The following is a 13,355-nucleotide window of genomic DNA, read 5'->3' on the forward strand; positions in this document are numbered from 1 at the left end:
CTGTATTCTAATATATGACAGTCTCTCCAGGTAACTGTGTGTATCAGCTTACTTAATGAGTTGAACATCATGTGGCCACCACTGCTAAGAGAAAATCCTGAGATCTCAACACTCCACTAATGTTTGCAAATGCTATTGCTTGGCAGAGGGGAAAAAAAATCAATAACTCACTCACTGGATTAGCTTTCCTGCACCATTATGCCAAAGTCTGGAGTGGAGTGAGGTTCTGCCACATTCTCCATCTACCTTTATGATACATTGCACAGTCAAAAAGAGCCATGGAGATAGATCTTTATGCTTCTCTTCAGTATCTTTTTGTATAAATCCAACGAGAAGAAATTTTGAGGGCTTTTGGAATGTGAGTAAGAGCAAAATATTTTTACCACCAAATTATCTTCTATTTTAATGGAAATAGGGTGAATGATATATAGGTGGATATTAATTTGTCACCTCTACTCTGCTTAGATTTACATTTTGTCTACTATACCTTTACATATCACCAAGATACGTACCCTGACAAATATAGAAGATCATTTTAAAATCATTAATATAGATTATACTAATTTATTTGAAAAATCTTTGCATTCAAAATATGAAAAGAAATACACAAATTGTATGATATCAACTTACAAGTTTAAATTTGGCAATGTTGTCTTTAAATTTATGAATTATCAACTCGCATTAATTTTCCACCATTGCTAATTAAATTCCTTTTAAAATGTAACAATCAGGAAGAAAATAGCCAACTTTTCATGCTGGTTGGAGTTTAACATATTCGGAAAGCTAAAGTAGAGGAAACACACAGATGGAAGCTGCAGGTGTAGCCATCTTCCTAGCCTTATTTTGTGATAACCATGGGATTGATTTCTAAACTGGATGGTGTCAAGAATGGTAAAGGGCCTGAGATTTACCTGATTTGCAAACTAGCAAATAAGCCTGCCATGGTTTTATGTTTGCTGACAGAAAACATGAGACACCCATAACAGAGAAAAAGGACTTTGTTACTCAGATACAGCAAGAAGCATAAACTCCATAATTATATCAGTTCCTCTCCCTGTCCCCAATCCACTTCCTGAGCACATAACGCAGGTGGGTAGAGCCCACGCAGCAGTGGGCTTGTGTCGCAGATGGAAACCCCAAGATTATAAAACCTGTCTTTTATAATGAACTGCAAGCAAACCTACCCAATCTGTTACCCAGAGGGAGAGCTTATCTTTATTAAACTGAATAGCAAACACTTCTGCCCTCATTATCTCTATCTTCCAAAGCTGTTCACTCTGCAACACCCTTAAAAGTAATCCAGGAAGAAAAATTAAAAGGTTGTCAGTGTCTCTACTTTGCAGTGTCTCTACATGCAGGTTTTGATGAAGTATGAGAGACACCATGAACAGGAAGGAACAGCGAAAAAGGCAGTTGACTGTGTCGTGTGAATGCATGGTGAGAGATGGGGATAGAGGTAGGGCTTGGCCAAAAATGTATCTGTATTTTCAACTGCCAGTCTTTGAATTTCTGTCATAAACTAATCAGTTATTAAACATTTACTGACCACACACTATGTAAAATTGCCTTAAATTATAATTTCTTACTTTAAAGAAAGCATATTTTGTTAAAAATTAACAAAATTAAGCGAACTGGTGCCTGCTGTTAACACACGTGTTTTAGTTGTCATTTTATCTTCTAATGTGGTTCTAAGCTGAGAACAAGTTTTAAAAATGGGGATAATGAAAGGAGAGATTCTGACAGAGGTGACTTCTCAGAGTCCAAGTGTCTCCAAGGAGTAGTGAGCAGTCAAAAAAGTATTACACCTGAGAGAAAGTGTTGTATGAACTCAGAAGAACATTGGAATGAAGGTAGGAAAATGTTCCATTCAAGCCTCTTAATTTGAATTGTCCTGTGGTTTGCCCTCATCACTTAAGCTGGTTGCTTTCTTAAGAAAGGCTAGGCTAACAAATCACTTTAATTGCCTTTTGGTTGAAATTACATTACTGTAACTTCACATATGTAATTGATTACGTCATCTAAGAAGACTATTCTCACTAAAAATCAAAAGAACAATTTCTCCAAGCAACAGTGATAATGTATTTATGGCATAATTATTCAGACATCAGTCTCTGGAATTAGATATTCTTGGCTTTAACCCATTACCACTTACTAGCTCTATAACTTAGACAAGTAGCCTAATTTTTCTGAGTCTCATTTTGTTCCTTTGTAAAACAGGAATTTGTACTTAATGAAAAAATTCGTTGTGAATATTTAACAAGTTTATGCATGCAAAGAACACGGTGTTATACTGGAATGATTCTATAATTCTATTCTCTTAATAAATAAGCAGTACTTCCATAATTAGCATTATTATTATTTTAAAGAGCAGAGGAGTAACGCTGGGTTAACTACCTCTGAGAAAAATAGAACAAATAAATATTATAAAGTAAAAATAATACTTACAGAAACTAGAGAGAAACCTGGAAGGATGAAATATATACTGTATAGATAATTCCATAAATTTGGAGGTAAGGTAGTAAAATTTCTGAGAATAAAAATGATAAGATATTGTTTCAGTTACCTAATTGAAATCAGTTGCATCAAAAGGCATCCACAAGAAAGTATATATAACAGGGAACTGGAAATTCGTTTTTCAGGATGACAAAGTTTTTGAAACATGTCTGGCTTAGGATCCTAAAGAAATGAAATATGAAAAGTAAGAAGATGAGGGTTATGTCTCCCAATAAAAATATAGTCTCCTTTACTGTTATTTATGAGGCCATATCTGATCTTCACCCAGTTTCAGTGTCCACACCATTTCAAGTTTGTTGCAAATCCATAGGATTTGGATTAGAAGAGCCCACTGCAAAGTACTCTGCTTTCCTTCCCTCAGCTGTCTAAATTTTAGGCACAGTTTTAGCAACAATATTGTTAAAGGATTAAATAGTTAGAGATCTTATGTGACTTAATACTCATTATCAACATCAGAAAAGCTTTCGATATGTCAATGTGTGATCTTAAAGATAAGTAATATTAATAATCACTTTACACATTGAGAAAATTCAATTCAGAAATCACAACCATTGCATGTGTGAACCCTAGATCTAAAAAGACTCTGCGTCCATGCTGCAGTCCTTCTATTATTCCATAATCACCCCTCATCAGAATACTTAAAATGACATGGTCCAGTATACCAGTGATGGAGGAAGTTCTGAGAGAATCAATGTATAGCCAAAAAGAGCCATAATGAGAAGTGTTCATGGACTCAGAGGACCCTGCTGTAGCCACCTAGACAATCAGCAGCATGTGTGCTTTATTCACCTTTGTGCCTCCACACATACTATGACAGGGCTTTGCCTATCTAGGTGTTCAATAAAATGCTCACTGAATTGACTTGCTCTGTTTGAAATTCCAATTAAGTTGTCAGCACCACTTATATTTCTTTATCTCAGAACCTCCAGAGGTTCCTCAGAATCAGATAGCAATGAAACTGATTCTGGTTGGAAAGGAAGTTATACACCTTGCTTTAAGATGTTTGTTCTAATATCTGTTCATCTGTGTCTCATTAAATCAAACAAAAGAGCTTTGTATTCCCTGTTGCCAGTATTCAGCATTAGTGCTCTCAGCAAAATAGTACAGAGTGAAGATCCAGTTTTTAAATAATGGTAATTATAATGGAGGTTCCTGGAAGAACTCTGTATATGTTCCCATTTTGTAAAATTTTTATTTCATTTATAATCTCACTTGTGCTCCCCACCAATCTACTGTTGATTGGTTGATTTACTCATTTATTCCACAAACACTATTGAGTATTTACTCATTACTAGCTAGTCAGCTTGGGTGCTGGGAATTAAGTGATTAACAGTCTTTGGCTTCAAGAAGCTGGGGATCTCATAAAAGAGATATACTTTAAAATTTGTGCCATTAGATTATAGCTATAACAAAGAGACTTACCTAGTGTGAGGTTTATGGAAGACTTCCTAGGAAAGCAAATTTAAGGAGCTAAGTTGAGGAGAAATTAACCCATAAAAAAAAGAAGAGAAAGCATGCCTGACAGAGGAGGACTTGAAATCCTGAGAATGTGAATAAGCCTATGTAGTATTTGTTAGGAAAAGATAGTAGCTGACTGTGAAAAGAGTGAAGTAAATTTAGAGATGAAGTCATAGCCAGTTGATGCAAGGTTTTGTAGTCTAAAGGAGAAGGCATTGTAAAGTTTCAAGCAGGAAAGCTCCCTTATCCAAATCATATTTTAAAATACTTCTCTGATACTTAGTGATGAACCAAATGAAGGGCTGCAGGAGAGGAAAGAGCAGATGAGTTAACAGGGTACTGCAGGGATTTTTTTGTTGTCTTTTATTGAAATATATTTGATATATAACATTGTGTAAGTTTAAGTTGTACAACATGTTGATTTGATACATTTATATACTGCAGTATGATTGTCATTGTAGTGTGTTAAATAGCACCTCTATCAGGTCACATAATTATCATCTCTTTTTTGTGGTGGGAATGATTAAGATCTAGTTTCTTATCAAGTTTAATTTTTATAATATAATATTGTTATCTATAATCAGTATACTGTGCATTAGATCGCCAGGACTTATATATCTACTAGTTGCAAGTTTGTACCCTTAAACAACATCTCTCTTATTTCCCCACCTGGTAACCACCATTTTATTCTGTTTTTAGAGTTCAGTTTTTTTTTTTTTAATTCACACATAAGTCATATCATACAGTATTTGTCTATCTCTGGCTTATCTCACTTAGCATAGTATCTGTCCTCAAGTCCCATCCATGCTGTCACAAATGGCAAGTTGTCCTTTTTTCTCATGAATACTATTTCACTGTATGTATATATACAACATCTTTTTTATCCATGTATCTGCTGATGGACACTTAGGTTTTCCCATATTGTGAGTAATAATAATATTGCAGTAAACATGTGAATGCATATATTTCTTCAATACCCTGTTTTTATTTCCTTTGGGTATATACCTAGAAGTAAAATTGCTGGATCATACGGTAGCTCTATTTTTAATTTTTTGAGGAATCTTCATATTGTTTTCCATAGTTGCCGAGGTTTAAGCTGAAGAGAATGGTGACTCTCACTAATGTCATGGCGCTGTAGATGAATAACAGAGATTTGATCAATATTTCAGGAGTGGAGTCAAACAGTTGGTGATTGATTTTGAGGAGGGAGAGAGACAGACAGACACACACAGAAAGTCACTCTCAGATTGTAGATACAAATATCTAAGTGGAGAGTACTCTTGGCTGAGATTTGGATGGTTTTTCAGGTATGTGTGTGTGTGGGGGGGAGGGAATGGGCAGGAGAAAATCAGCGGTGTCCATGAATTGATTTAAGGATTCTGCCTTTGTATTTCTATTGGGAACAAAGAAGCTCATAGTAAGTGAATAACTGAATATATGAGAAAGGAATTTAGAAGAGCAGGCAGGATAGGAGATTTAAAATTGAGCATTGTCAAAAAATAAGTCAATGCATGTTCCAGATAATTTGAAAATTTAAAGTACTTTTCTTTTTTCTTCAATTATTAATTTTTTATCCTAACATTAAGCATGTTAAATTGCTCAAATTTCCAAATTCCTTTGACAAATCAATCAGTTAATACTTATTTAAGCTACCTAATAAATATGTATAACAGGAACAAAAGAGGAGTAAGATTCAAAGATAAAGAAGTTATTCTGTCTGGCCTCCTAAATTTATATATATGTGTTTATGTGTGTGTGTGTGTGTGTGTGTGTTTGTGTGTTGGTGTGTGATATCTATATCTATGTGTATATCTATATATCTATATCTGTATATCTAAGTATGCAATCTATATATTTCTATCTATAAAGATATTGGTGAATCCCAGTGTATAGAAAATATGATAAATTCAAGCTTTTCACATTTAATGTGTAGAATTCAGATGAAGGAACTTGAGTGGGCTGATTTCAACTGCAAAGCCTTTATGTTTTCTGTGATTTATCGGTGTGGAATTGGTTTTGGAAAAAAAAAGTGCTCAAGTTGTTTTGAAAAAGCTATTTTTACCCTGTATGCTCTTTTGACAAAAAAAGAGAAAGAAAGTGATTTAAAACCTTTTAAATGATTCATCTATTGCAATATAATAAGAGGCATCATATTGTTAAGAATAGCATCAAATCCCATATCAGGTCAGCTATTACCTTTTCATTCAGTTCAAAATGACCTTATGGAATGGGCTACCATACTGTGCAGAGTCACATACAGTAATTTAGCTTTTAAAATGCTGTTTATATATTGTATTTCACTCTCCTTGAATTAAATGTCACTTGTATGCCATTGAATTGATAAAAAATGATTGCTAACAAAAATATTCATATTAATGAGAAATTAATATGTTAATGAGAAAAGGATATGTTATAATTTGTGTCTGGGATAAACTTTTCATTACCATGCAGTGTATTTCTCATGTCGTTATCACTTATTTGTACACAATGTATTTGTAAATATCATGCCATTTTTGGTTTCTAAAAATGACTCTTTTAAGGAAACATTTTAAAGTTCTTTAAATCCTGCAACCTTTTGGGGGGCACTATATAGTTCAATCATTATATCTTCTAAGGGAAGAAAAATAATACAATGTCAGGTGGGAAATTATTATATATAAGTATGTTTCACTGTAGTGATTTTTCTTTTATTTCAAGTATATTTTCTTAGAGTTTCAGGTTTGATTCTCTTGTATGTGCTTTAATATCAGTAACTATGGCAACAAGATTTTAAATGCTGTATGTAGTATAAGTAAAGGGAAAAATGGAGAGAATAAAACCTTAAAAGAACATATCAGTCCTTTTACTGCCATTGTGAATCACAAAAATAATTTTCAGAATTGTGCTGTCACTTACGCAGGTGATGTATCTTGTACATCACAAAGAAGTTTTGTTTTAGTTTTAACTTTAGTTTTTATTTTTTACTATATAAGTTTCCAGTTTACAGGATTATAATTCAGCATCTGTATACACTACAAAGTAATCACCACCACCAAGTCTAGTTTCCATCTATTACCATACAGTTGACCCCTTTCACCTATTTTGCCCCCTCCCAACCCCTCCAATTTGTTTATAATTATCTGTACTTCTTTTTGACCTTTATGTTTCATGTTACAATTTTGTGTGATGACTGGCATTAAATACATACACACACAGATTCCATTTCCTGAATAGTGATAGGAGGAGATCTGTGAAACCAATTCCCAGTAGAACAAATATAACTGAGGAAAGTTATATTAAAGAAATTAAAATCACTGGAAATTATCCTAAAGATATAAAGCAAATGAATAAATATTTATTCAAGAAAATCTACTAGGGAATTCCCTGGTGGTCCTGTGGTTAGGACTCAATGCTTTCACTGCCATGGGCACGGGTTCAATCCCTAGTCAGGGAACTAAGATCCCGCAAGCTGCTCGAGGTGGCAATAAGTAAGTAAGTAAATAAATAAATAATTTTGATTTAAAAAAAAAAAAAGAAAATCTACTAAATATCAGGAAGAAAAAAAGAAAGACTGTATAACTTGAGCCATGATCTGTTCCCAGCCTCCAGGCTGAACCCCTGTTCCATTCTGGGCAGCTGTGGCCAAAATGGGAGGTCTCTCTTTCCACCCAGATCCTAGTTAAGAGCTATAGAATCTCTCCAGAAGTGTGCTATCACCAGCATTTTCTCACAACCCTAGCTTCTTGTTGCTTAAGCAAACCCCAGACAAAACCTTGCCCCAGTGCAAAAACCTGCCACTGTACCTCATTCAGGTGAGGAAGACTCAGATTCTTCAGCTACCCTCACTTGGGCTTACAGGTTGGAGGTACCACACAGAGAGAGTCAAGCTGAGAAGACCAGAGGCTATAGCCACTTTCTAGCATCCATTTATATCCTAGGCATGTCATTTTAAGAGAAGCAAGCAAGTGTTCCCAACCCCATCTTCAGAGCTCAGAATTTTTTCCCAGTGAAAGATTTAGGCCATAAGAACAGAGGTCAACAGAGTTCTCCCAAAAGGAACTGGCTTTATTTTGAACAGCATGTGGGCAATATTTAGCCTAGGGCCCCTTCAAAAACAAGAGAGATTTTAATGGTAAACAACCAAGGAAAAGGTTAATATCTTCATGAGAATGAGCTAAGCTTTAGATCAGCTAGTTTACCACAGACAACAAGGTAAAAAGACAGCCTCCTGGAACCAGGAAAAACAAAAAAACTTTCAAGATAGCCTCAAAAACTACCTCTGCAAAGGAACCCAAGTGAAGTTGGATCGCTGTGTATTAATTTTATGCTCCAGGGAATTGATAGAAACAATATAACAATCAGCTATCAGTTTTGCTCTCTCACCCACCGCTTACCTCCTGCTGTGTGGCTGGGTTCCTAACAGGCCCCGGGCTGGTACTGGTCCACGGCCCAGGGGTTGGGGACCCCTGATTTACAAGGCAGAGGAAACAGGTGCCACAAAAAGAGATCAGCCAGTTCACTAAACAAATGAACAGGTAAACAACAGCAAAATTAGCAAGTCCCAGAGGCACCGTAAAAATATTAAAGGAAACTTATCAGGCTGAAAGCAATAAACCCAAAGAGGGAAATTCAAATCCACAGCAAATAGTGAACACCAGTGAAGGTAATTATGTAACACAAAAGACAAATGTATAATGTTTCTCCTTTCTTCTCTTAGCTGATTTTTAAAAAGAATCGTGTGCAACAATTTGTATATAATTATATGGATCCATAGTACATACAAATATAATATATTTTACAATAAGAACATAAAGGAGGAGGTAGAAGCAAAGCTGTACTGGAGTAAGGAAATGATACCATATGATAAGTCAAACCATAGATACAAATGAAAAGAACCAAAATGATATATGAGCAGGTTAATACAACAACCTCTATAAATATGTACTTACTCTCGATTTTCTATATAAACTTCTGTCAGTGATATACAATTATATAAAATAATAACTGCCATAATGTATGGCAGACAAATCCAGCTATATCAGTTAATATCATTAAATTTTGAATGGATTAAACAATCTAATTAAAGGCAGATTTTCAGGCTGAATAGAAAACTAACAGGATCCATGTATAGGAGATCCTCCTAAAGTGTGTCTCTCTATAGGAGACACACTTTAAATCCAAATATACAATTAGGTTGAAAGTAAAAGGATATAAAAAGATGTCATTGCAAGCAGAAACCATAAGAAAGCTGGAATGGCTATACTAGTATCAGATAATATAGACTTTAAAATAAACATTTCATCTTTGTGCAAAGCTTTTTTAAAAATTAAGTTTGAAAGAGTATATTGCATCAGAAAGAATACTGTAGCAAAAGTCTCATTGTAGGGATAATTTAAACCCCAAACATTAGATACATGGAGTGTTTTTTTCTCTGGTTTACTGTAAGTCATCATTTAGTTTTCTTCCTTCCTTCCTTTACTTTTTTCTTTCTTCCTTCTTTTACTTTTTTTCTTTCTTTCTCTCTCTCCCCCTCCCTCCCCCTCCCCCCTCCCCACTTCCCTTTCCTTTCCCTTCCCCTTCCCCTTTCCCTTCCCTTCCCCTTCCCCTTCCCTTCCCTTCCCCTCCCTCCCTCCTTCCCTCCCTCCCTCCCTTCCTTCCTTCTTTCTCTCTTTTTTCTTTCTTTTTCTTCTGCCTTACATTTTTATACTTAAACCTATATATCTAAAATTCAAAATTCTGAATCTCAGCTTTGAAAATACATATTTTATCATTTTATATAAAGACTTTTAATACATTACTTTTCATATCTTCATGAATTTTATATATTTGAATATCAAATATATAAACATTTTTCATATAAAAGGCTAATCTAGTATTGTTCACATATGAGTAGAACATTGATTAATCAATAAAAATGATTATTTTGTTCAGTATATCATTTAAAAATACTTTATGCATATATGTTAATTTGAAGAAAAATTAAAAACAAGTTAGCAATTACTATGTTTCAAGTATTGTCACAATAGTTTAACATTAATGCATTTAATTTTTACAGCAATCTTGTATGTTAGTTTACTTTTATTTTACAAATGAGGAGCCTGTAGTATGGTGAAATTAAATTACACACCTGTGGTCACAGAATTAGCAGCTGGTAGAACTAGAATTTGAACTCAGAGGTCTGGTTTCAAAATCTGAGGTCTAATTTAAAAGTGCTAATTTTCTCAATAAGTAGTCACATTATTTTAAGATGGCATTACATTGCTCTAGAAATATAACCTTTTTGGCCTATTAGAGGAAAGGTTGTGTTACATGATCTAAATAGTTTTTAATCCAGATGGCTTCTTTTTCACCACGTGAAAACTGTAATCACTATAAGTGGTTTATCATTTATAAACATTAAACTGTGTCTTTTTTTTAACATCTATATAAACTGTGTCTTTTCATTTAATTCTGCAATATAATTTTGACTTTGACCTGACATACTGTCACAGAGGATTAATAAATAACAGTAGTAAATGTATGTTGAATGCCTACTATCCTCAAGCCACCAATATAGTTTGAACCAAAAGATACCAAATTTTATGATGAAATTTAAATCATTTCATTGCAATAAAGCCAACTGTTCATTTAGAAATATAAAATTTGAAGAGTATTGCATGTCTGTATCAAGGAAGTTATTTTAAAATTAGTTATCAAAGAAATATTAATTTAAATTGTCATTTCTTTTTACTACATAGTTAGAAATAAATACCCAATTCCATAAAGCCAGTGGTCCATGCTCCAAAAAAAAAGACTAGGTAGAAAAAAAAAATGCATTGTCATTTTTGGATGGCACTGAGGTATACATTGACTGTTACACAAAAGCACTCATGAAATAGAATTGTATCTTCTTATTCTAGCATTAAATAACTTCTTTTGATGAATGCCAAAATCAAGTTAGAAGAAAATATTAGACTTCTTTTAGAAGATGAGGTAGAATTAAACAAAATCCACTTAAGGATTTTACAGTATCTAATTTCTTCTTAATGTTCTTCTCCTATAATTATATACATGTAAAAAATATTATATAGTATATAAGATAAGGTGTTGAATTTCAGATTAGTAAAAAATAACAATCTGTAAATTTGCTAACTTCATATTTGAAATTTAAATGAAATTTTCTAAGACTATGGGTTTGACTAATTCATCAGAGGACTTATTTTAAAAGTAATGTTTTAATTTTTTGATTATACAGTTCAAGTGTTATATAGTATAAATTTTACTTTACCAGGGAACCCAATTTTACCAAAACATAGCCTGGTTAATTTTCTTTCCCAATTAGAATTTTCTAAGTATTCATTGTCAAGGATTCAAAAATTAATTATACCATTTTTACAATATTTGTTTTTCATATAGCTCTGTTACTTAGTGTTCTCACAATGATATCAACTACTCATTTATCTAATTTATGTTTGTTCAATTTATTATAACATTTTATTAACATAATCACTCTATAAGTACACTAAATGACCAAGACTTTTATAATCTTAATTGGTGTATAATATGTTTCGTGTAGAACCTTTAGTTTGCATTATTGGAAAAATGATATATTTTGTATTTCATAAATAATTTTACTTTTTATTTTAAATTAATAGCAACACTGGCATATCACTTCTATTCTGTTGTGATATTTTACTGTTTTTGTTTAAATAAATGTTTAGTAATTTAGCACTATCTCATAAAAATATCTTAGAAAAAATGTTCATCTATAATACAGTAAATACATCTAAAATAAATTTGTGTCCTCTGAAATGCATATTATATGGAAATTTAAAGCATATTGGAATGTTGAACAAACCAATGTCCACAAGCAGATTGAGTCAAAAGCCTTGAGGGTGAGAAAATTATTTTTATCTAGGTGTGACTGATGAAATAAGTTAATGAATAGATTTTAAAAACAGTTCATGACTACTTGTCGACATTATTCAAATTTATTTATTAATTTACCATTTAGTATTAAAGGTAAGGACCTGGAGAAGAGAACTCAAATACACTTCTGTTAAATGGTACATGTTCATTACCTTCTAAAAATTTAAGGGGAAAGTAATGCTATATAAGGCCCCAAAATCAGGAGAAATAAAAAAGACAAATATGTGTGTGTGTGTGTGTATATATATACATATATATTTGACTTCTTTAATGACTTTTACTTGATGCTTTTGACTTCTTTTTTAGTTGATGTAAATTAATTTTTGAATAACTGCATTTACCAGTTCCTAACAAAGACTGATAAATTTACATTTGAGCTGTGAAAAAAAGTTCCAACTTTTACTAACAACAACAGCAGCAAAAAGCAAACAATACAAAATAGGACAAAACTATAGTTTTCAATGGTTGGGAAAATATAATCAATATGTTAAACCCCTGTAAAACATTTATCTATATTGATTACCTATATTGATATATCACAGTTGTTGAAAGGGGAGAAATGCTGGTGTGCAATGATATGAGTTTTATATTCAATATTAGAAGGTATAATATTATTTAAAGACAGACTATGTTAAGGTAAAGATGCATATTGTAAATCTTAAGCAATCACTCACACACACATGCATACCTGCCCATGCACGCACACAGACCCACATGCACAAACACAAGCAGGTTTAGCCAGTAAAGATATTTAACCCAATACAAAGCAGAGAAGAAATACAAAAAGTACAAAGAACAAATTGATAAATAGAAAACAATTACCAAGATGGCATGTTTAAACCCAAATACATAGATAATTCAATTATAAGCACATTGTCCAAATGCACCATTTAAAAGGCATATATTGTCAACGATATGCTGCATACAAGAAGTACATCTTAAGTACAAAGATATATATATATATATATATATATATATATATATATATATATATATACAGCTTAAAAGAAAAGGATGGAAAAGTAATTCATGCAAACACTTATCAGATAAATTCCCAATTGGCAGTATTACAAAAATAAAACTAAACTTTAGGAAAAGAACTGTTACCAGAGGGCTTCCCTGGTGGCACAGTGGTTAAGAATCCGCCTGTCAATGCAGGGGACACAGGTTCGATCCCTGGTCTGGAAAGATCCCACATGCCGTGGAGCAACTAAACCTGTGTGCCACAACTACTGAGCCTGCGCTCTAGAGCCCGCGAGCCACAACTACTGAGCCTGCATGCTGCAACTACTGAGCCCACGTGCCTAGAGCCCGTGCTCCACAACAAGAGAAGCCACCACAATGAGAAGCCCACGCACCGCAACGAAGAGTAGCCCCCACTCGCTGCAACTAGAGAAAGCCTGTGCGCAGCAATGAAGACCCAACGCAGCCAAAAAAAACAAAAAACAAAACTGTTACCAGAGATAAAGGGATATTTCATAATTACAAAAGGGTCA

At 33.4% G+C, this 13,355-nt stretch overlaps 1 pseudogene; it reads left to right on the plus strand.

Moving 5' to 3' along the window:
• Positions 1–1,383: 1,383 nt before the first annotated feature.
• LOC132352440 (protein enabled homolog) overlaps positions 1,384–13,355 on the plus strand; it is an 87,536-nt pseudogene continuing 75,564 nt past the window's right edge.

This window comes from Balaenoptera ricei, chromosome 18 (genome assembly GCF_028023285.1).
Source record: "Balaenoptera ricei isolate mBalRic1 chromosome 18, mBalRic1.hap2, whole genome shotgun sequence".
Taxonomy (NCBI): domain Eukaryota; kingdom Metazoa; phylum Chordata; class Mammalia; order Artiodactyla; family Balaenopteridae; genus Balaenoptera; species Balaenoptera ricei.